This window comes from Balaenoptera physalus (genome assembly GCF_965194825.1).
Source record: "Balaenoptera physalus genome assembly, chromosome: 1".
NCBI classification, from domain to species: Eukaryota; Metazoa; Chordata; class Mammalia; order Artiodactyla; family Balaenopteridae; genus Balaenoptera; species Balaenoptera physalus.
The window spans coordinates 91,779,843-91,788,028 of NC_138882.1; the positions used below are offsets into that span (position 1 = coordinate 91,779,843).

At 39.9% G+C, this 8,186-nt stretch overlaps 1 pseudogene across 1 annotated transcript; it reads left to right on the forward strand.

Moving 5' to 3' along the window:
- Positions 1-3,646: 3,646 nt before the first annotated feature.
- Positions 3,647-7,256, forward strand: LOC309659910 (small ribosomal subunit protein eS4 pseudogene; annotated as a pseudogene). The gene has a single exon. The product of its transcript is annotated as a small ribosomal subunit protein eS4 pseudogene (transcript).
- Positions 7,257-8,186: the final 930 nt, after the last annotated feature.

Genomic DNA, 8,186 nt, shown 5'->3' on the forward strand with positions numbered 1-8,186 from the left:
CTCTCCAGGCACTGCAACGCCTGGGGCTTGTCTTGGGATCTGTGGGAGAGGGGAGGCTAAGAGGGATTAAAGCTGCCCTGAAACCTTGTAGCCTGAGGGGGATTTGAGAGTGGAAGAGGAGGGGGGGTGGATCAGCTCAGCTGCTTCACCTTCCCAGATAATCCATCACTGCCACTGTAGCGGCAGGAAAGCAGTCCCGTAAACTGTCTGCCTGGAAGGAAGGAGAACCTGGCGCTGGCTTTTATTTTCAGTTGAATTATAACACTTACCTTCTCATCTGGCCTTTCATCAAGAGGCTTAAGTGTTTTTCTTTCTGTGGGCCTTACTGGCCACGTTTCCCCATTCATTATCAGCATAGGAGCCTGCCATGCTGAACCCATGTGCGTCCCCACACCCCCGACTCCCCATCCTCTGGGGGCTCCTTAGCAGCAACAGTTTTATAATTCAGAACAGACTCTCCTCTGAGCAATTGATCTTACAAATACATTACAACTGGTTTTAACAGGAGTTACCAAAGGCAGGGATTTCAGAAACAAGATGTGAACTCCCCAAAAGATGGGGCACCATAAATACCTCTAACATCTTCGACTTTACCTGTAGTGCTTGACTATGCCTTTTGGAAATCTTCTGTATGTCTGGGGCTAAGAGGGATGGTGGGCTGAGAGTTTGGGGTCATTTAAAGATTATCATTAATAGGCTTGTTACCTTTAGGAGAGAATTATGGGTTGTTTAGGGCCAGTAGGGTAAAAGCTCTGAAGTCAGAGTGCCTGTGTTCTAATCCTGGCTTGTATAACCATGAGCAAGTGATTTAAACTCTCTGAACCTCAATTTCCACCTGAAAAATGGATATAACAATAATACCAACGTCATAAGATTGCTGTAAGAGTTAAATGTCCTGATCCACGTAAAAGTTCGTAGCACAGAGACTGACACTGTATGTGCTCAGTGTTAGGCATCATCATTTATTCATTCATTCACTCATTTATTCACAACATGGTTACAATCATCTATATGCTGTTGACTCTACCTCCAAATATACCTCAAATGCAACCACTCTTCTCCGTCTCTCCTGTCAGTATCCTTCAGCACATCACAATCATTCTCCAGCTAAACTTTTCCAGTAGCTACTTAAACTTCTACTCTTCCCCTCCCAAACTCATTCTTCCCACAGCAGAGAGATCTTTTAAAAAGGTAAAACTGATCATGTAACTTTCATGCTTAAAACTTCTCAGTGGATTTCCATCGCTCTTTGATTAAGGTTAGAACTTCTCAAAGTCCTAAAAAGCCTTGCCTGATTTTGCTTTGATTAAATCTCAGTGTCAAATTATTCTGTTTGTTTTTCTCCTTCCCTCCCTCTCCCTCCCTCTCCTTTTCCTTATTCTCCTCCTCCTCCTTCTCCTCTCCTGCCCCCTCACCAATTAACCTCTAGCCACAGTGTCTTCCTGTGTCAGAAAATGGCTAGTTCTTGAGCAAACCACTACTCTGAGCTCTCAATTAGAATGAGACCCAAAGATGATGTTTCTTATCACTATTTGCTTTTAGGTGTGGCCATTGACTGAGTCCTGCCAGTGAAATGGGAGCAGAGTTAAAAGGTTACCACTTTAAGCCTGGACCATAAAGGACCCCCAGACACAGTCTTTTCTTTCTTTCTTCATCTGTTAGCTGGATGTTGCTGTGAATGAAAACCTCAGCCATCAAATGGAAAATAACTGTTTACTACATTAAGCCACTGAGATTTTGGAGTTAAATTATTATAACAGCTAGCATTACCTTAACTAATACACTCTTTCTCTGTTTCATTTCAGCAAGTCATTTCACTTGCTGTTCTCTCTGCCTGAAATATTTATTCCCCAGGTCTAATTCCAGCTATATATATGGCTGGGTCATGGCTTCTTCACATCTCAGCTCAAATATTAACTTCTCAGGCAAGGTTCCCATAATGCCCCTGCCTAAAAGCTTCACATTATCTACCTGTTTAGTATGGAAACCTCAGGGAGTGGAATATTGCCTGAAAATAAATAAGTGAATTGAATGAACAAGTGAAAAAATAAAATATTTAATAGACACTGAGTACCTTGGGGCTGAAGGAAGTTTTGATGTATTTGGTGATAAGAAAATTAAATTCTTTATGACAAGTGTATTAGGGTCCTTCAGAGAAACAGAACCAATATTCAGTGCAATTCATATATATGATATAATATATAGAACCAATAAGATATTGAATGTATCATATATATGTATATATGTGTATATAAATTGATTATGGAATCTGAGAAGTTTCGCACTCTGTTGTCTTCAAGCTGGAAACCCAGGAAAGCCAGTGGTCTAATTCTAGTCCAAGTCTAAAGACTTGAGGACTAGGGAAGCCAATGGTGTAAATCCAAGTCAGAGCAGGAAAAGACCAATGTCTCAGCTAAACAGGCAGGCAGGAAGAAGACAAATCCTCCCTTTCTATGCATTTTGTTCTGTTCAGGCCCTCATGGATTGGATGATACCTGCTCATATTGGGGAGGGCAATCTACTTCACTGAGTCCACTGATTCAAATGCTAATCTCATTCAGAAACACTCTCATAGACATACTGAGAAATAACATGTAATCTGGGTACCCCTTGGCCCTGTCAAGTTGGCACATAAAATTAACCATCACAAATTCCTAACACATTTATAGAAGAATTTATAAGAAACTTGGAATAAAATGAGATGGTATACATTTAAAAGAAGAGTTGAAAGAATAAAGAAAACCTCTTAAGAATCTATAAGGTAGTCAATTATTATTACCTCCATTTTGCAGATGAGGAAATAGGGCTTAGAGAGTTTTCCTTACTTTGCCAAAAATTACACATCTGGTAAATGTTTGAGTTAGGGCTACAAGCCAGTCTTTTGACTCCAAATTCTATGTTCCTAGTACCAAGGAACAACTTTATTTTGTACTCAAATCCTGCCCATCACTCAATATCCAGTTTAAATATTATTTCTTCCCATAAGATTTTCTTTGGTATATAATACATACTTCCATTAATGACGTACTGAGCAGTAAATGTACTGCTGCCTTGTGCAGTAATGGTACATTTAAATCTACCCTCACTAGACTTGTTCTCCCATTTGTTTTTCATTTACTTATTCATTCTTTCTTATATTCACTTATTCATTCAACAAATGCTGCTTAGAGCCAATATATGCTAGGTGCTGCGGCTAAAAAAGGAAATAAGAAACTATCCTTTCCCTTGAGAAAATTACAAACTAATAAGGGTGATACATAAGCAAGCCTCTTTGATCATGGAGAGAGAAGACATGAGCTAAAGATACAGGAGCTCAGACCTCAAGTGAAACCATGCTTATGAGCTTGAACTTCCCATTTCTAGACATTTTACAGAAAAGAGAAATTAACTTATATATTATTTAAGCCACTTTATATTAGTCTGTTTTTCTAGTAACAAAATACCATTTCTAATTGATGCTTGGACCTAATATAAAATATTTTAACAGCAAGAAAAGTGTACTCATTTAATCACAGTTTTTTTTTTCAATCTGTCTGCAGACATATATAAATGGAATAATTATAGAACTAGAGAGGGGAAATGACTACATATGTGTTTCAACCCAACTGAATTGCATAAACTGAATAGCTACTGTTCCTATCAAGAATATCGAGTTCGCTCTTTCCGTGCCTCGCGCAGTCATGGCTCGTGGTCCCAAGAAGCACCTGAAGCGCGTAGCAGCTCCAAAGCATTGGATGCTGGATAAACTGACTGGTGTGTTTGCTCCTCGTCCATCTACCGGTCCCCACAAGCTGAGGGAATGTCTCCCCCTAATTATTTTCCTAAGGAACAGACTTAAATATGCCCTAACAGGAGATGAAGTAAAGAAGATCTGCATGCAGCGTTTCATTAAGATTGATGGCAAGGTCCGCACTGATATAACTTACCCTGCTGGTTTTATGGATGTCATCAGCATTGACAAGACTGGAGAGAATTTTCGTCTGATCTATGACACCAAGGGTCGCTTTGCTGTTCATCGTATTACACCTGAGGAGGCCAAGTATAAGTTATGCAAAGTGAGAAAGATCTTTGTGGGGACAAAAGGAATCCCTCATCTGGTGACCCATGATGCTCGCACCATCCGCTACCCTGATCCCCTCATCAAGGTGAATGACACCATTCAGATTGATTTGGAGACTGGCAAGATAACTGATTTCATCAAATTTGACACGGATAACCTGTGCATGGTGACTGGAGGTGCTAACCTGGGAAGAATAGGTGTGATCACTAACCGGGAGAGACATCCTGGTTCTTTTGATGTAGTTCATGTGAAAGATGCCAGCGGCAATAGCTTTGCCACCCGGCTCTCCAACATTTTCATTATTGGCAAAGGCAACAAACCATGGATCTCTCTTCCTCGTGGAAAGGGTATCCGCCTTACCATTGCTGAGGAGAGAGACAAGAGACTGGCAGCCAAACAGAGCAGTGGATAAAATGATCTCTTAAGTGACGTGACTGGGAAAGTCTTTTTACTTATGGATAATACTACATAATTAAAATCCTCTTTAGTGTTAAAAAAAAACAAAAACAAACAAAGAATATTGAGTTCCTATGTCTTATTCTTTAATGCTAGGTCGTGTTCCAATAGTGTGGGAAATTGCATGGGAGATTTTTACATCAGCATATCCCTTTCACTTGGGACACCCTAGAGGGCTCCAGAGATAGAATTAATATGACTGGGTGCCCACCTTGTGAAGTTGTAACATAAATGAGATACACTCTCCAGTTCATCCAGTTCAGCTCTGCTCTGGGGAAGGGGCAGATTTCTTGCTAGTTCATTTGTATCTTAATTGAAATTGGCATTGATTAGGGGAAAAGGCAGAATCTTGGGTGTCCCTTGATACAGAACATACCCCCTATTTTAAAAGATGAAGACTTACAAGGTCTGGAGTATGCAAGGGGAGTGAGTGCAATGCCATTTTCCCTTTCAATTAGGATACAGTTGGTAGGGAAAATAGAGTTGGGTAAGATGACGCCTGTTTGTGCTAGATAGTTGTATATCAGTCTTTTGTGGAGGCTTTTGGTTTTGTTCCCCTCTAAGTATACTCAGCAAAAAGTTCTTCTCCTACCCTCACTTCTTAATTTCTAAGCCCTTGTTTATCTTAAAGTACTTGGGGGACATAGGAAGGTAGAACACATATTTATATTTAATGTATAATTAACTTTATGTGTTAAATATGTTATAAGAACTATTGGAGTATTATTTGTAGCCTTATTTTCTCAGATACAGGGAATCCCATTTTGTCTGAAATGAATAAGATACCCCGACATCCTGTTGGCTTTGAACCCATAGCACACTTGAACAGTTACTTGGAAATTGAGTATTGTAACTGGACCCAATTTGGAACTGGGTCCTCAGAAATAGGTTTTGATTCAGGCTTCTAGATTCAGTAAGTGTTTCTCATTTGTTTGAAGAAAAAAAATTAGTATCTTGATTCCCAAGTTTGCTTTTATGGGAAACTTCAAATGAGAAGGCCAGTGACCAAGCTAAATCACTGATTTGAAAACATGGTAGTTTGAACTTCTTGGAACTAAGGATGTTGTTGGAAAATTAAAGCTCCCTTAAAAGTTTGTATCAACCACAAAAATTTTTAGAATCTTAGTTTACCAGTCTGGCTCAGAAATCTATGAAAAAAATTGAAATAATTTTTAAAAAGACAATTCAGTTTAAACCCCCATTTGGAATAAATATTCCTTTTGCTTTATTAAATTCAGGAAAGACTCTTCAGCTGAAATGCTCTTCTTTACTTATGGAAGTGTTAACATCAGAAGGGACCTAGCTTGGGGTGTAACCTGGGCTGGTAGCTGTATCATGACACTCTCCTTTTGCCTGGGCATCACCCTTTCTGATGAAGAGAAAGAGCATGGAGTTGGGGAGGGCCTGGTGGGGCAGAGGCAGTAATTCTTCCTCCAAGCCTAGAGCAGAGAAGCTATTCCAGGATCAGAAAAGGAAAGTGAATGCCTCATCCCCAGGAAGTGAATGCATCACCCTTTCCTAAAATCCATTTGATTTCTAAAGGCAAGGAACTGAATGACTGGCAATGAAAATCTAAGGGAGTAATTGTTTTCATGTTTGATATGTAGTAGTTGTGAAGTAGTATCCTTCTAAGTCTGGAAACAGAGGAACTTTTCCATATGGATCCTGTGGCAGATTGTGTTTTCTAATTATGGAGATATATATATATGTGTGTGTGTGTGTATTCCCCCCCACCCCGCATTTCACATGGTCTTCCTATAATGAGATATTGACCACTGACACTTCTCCACTGAGAAGTAAGGTCTGTGTTCCCTCCTCTTAAACCAGAGTGGACCTTTGTAACTGACTTGTTCAACAGTATGTGGCAGCAATGTCATTGCATGACTTCTGATGCCCAGTCACAATGGGCAATATTGCATCTGTCTGGCTTTCTCTTTCTTTGGATGCTCAACTTTCAAACAAGCCAATGTGCTGTGAGGAAGTCCAAACTAGCTCATACCAAGAGATCACATGGAGAAGCCCATGTGGAAAGGAACTGAGGCTCCTAGCCAACAGTCAGAATCAACCACCATACCTGTGAGTGACTGAGCCATGATGTGCTTCCAGCCTCCACCCTAAGGGCCTGTGCAGCTGACACCAAGTAGAGCAAAGGTTAATTGTCTCTACTGAGCCCTGCCCAAATTGCAGATTTTAGAGCCAAATAAATGAGGTAATTATTTTAAGCCAACAAGTTTGGGGTGGTTACACAGCCATCAGATAGCAGGAAAAGGAATTGTTAAATGTAAATCTACAGAGTACTTCTAATATGCTCAAGTATTTCTACCAACTGGTTTTCTTACCATAGGTCTTCAATTCAAGCTCAAGAAAATCTAGTATTAACATTATACATTTTCAGTGACCTCAAATGGTGTGTGTGTGTGTGTGTGTGTGTGTGTTTGCCTGAATGTGAGTCTCATTTATTCTCATGTCCATAAAAGGCAGGGAGAAAGCAAATGTAATTATCCTCGGTGTGAGTTGTAAAAGGACCTGCTTGAAATGGGCCACCAGGTACAGTAAGAGAAAATAAAGAACCCTTTGGTAACTGTGTTTACACTTCCAGTAGCTACGAGCAAGCTGTTAGAGTAGCTTCTCTAATATTTCAGGCATAGCCCAAATTTATCTTTGCAGCAAAACAACCTGGCCTGTTTTTGCCTAAAGCCAAGTCAATAAAATTAAAAAAGAAAAAAAGAAAGAAAAAAAACCCTCCCCCCACCCCCACTAACTCCAACTTTACCATGTGCTTTTTACACAGTGAAAAAATTTTACTCCTAAATTAATAAAATCTACAGGTTACCAACAGAAATCCAATTTCTAAAACTAACCCCATAAAGAAAATCTGAAAAACAATACTTAAAAACTAATTAACATGTGGGGTATGGTGATAAATATGAATGAGAGAAATGCACAAAAGAGTAGGTAAGAAAAATCATAGGACAGTGGCTTGGACGTGGGATAAGATCAATGAGTGAGCATCTGTGGTGAGGATGAACCATGGTGATGGTGAAGATGATGCCCAGATAATTTTTAAATTCTTGTATTTTTCTGACATTATTTCTATTAAGCTTCACCATGCACTTAGAACCACGAGTTTTATATATCTGTTCCTTAAAAAGATCCAGCCAGGGTCCATTCCCTCCTTACTCTCCTGAACCAGCTACCATGTTTCCAACAGAAACAAGCGTTTGCCACTTCGTTCTCCTTCATGGATTCTGTATATATCTTGAGCTGATACTTCATTTTTGCAACCTGCTTTCCACCCTCTCCCCAATCTTCTCAGTTCCTAACCACTATGTACATTTTCTTACACAGTTCATTCTAAGACTTTAGACTTGGGAACTAGTACTTCTCCTTTTGCCGTGATTCATGGCTTCCCTCTAGAGCTATACTTTGACCTCACAGACTTTATAATAGTGTTTTCAGTGCTCTGGGTTCGGTCCAGGGTTGTCCCTACTGTCCTACTCTTGGCATAGCTCCATGTGCCAGCATTCCTGGCTCTGCAAATGGGACCTAGTCAGGGACTAATTTAAGAATCATCTAGCAGACTCTTATTTCACAAATACAAACCCAGGCCCCCCAAAGTTGAGAGCCCTGTACGGAGTAACATACCCAATATTGAAAGGATCAGGCCTAT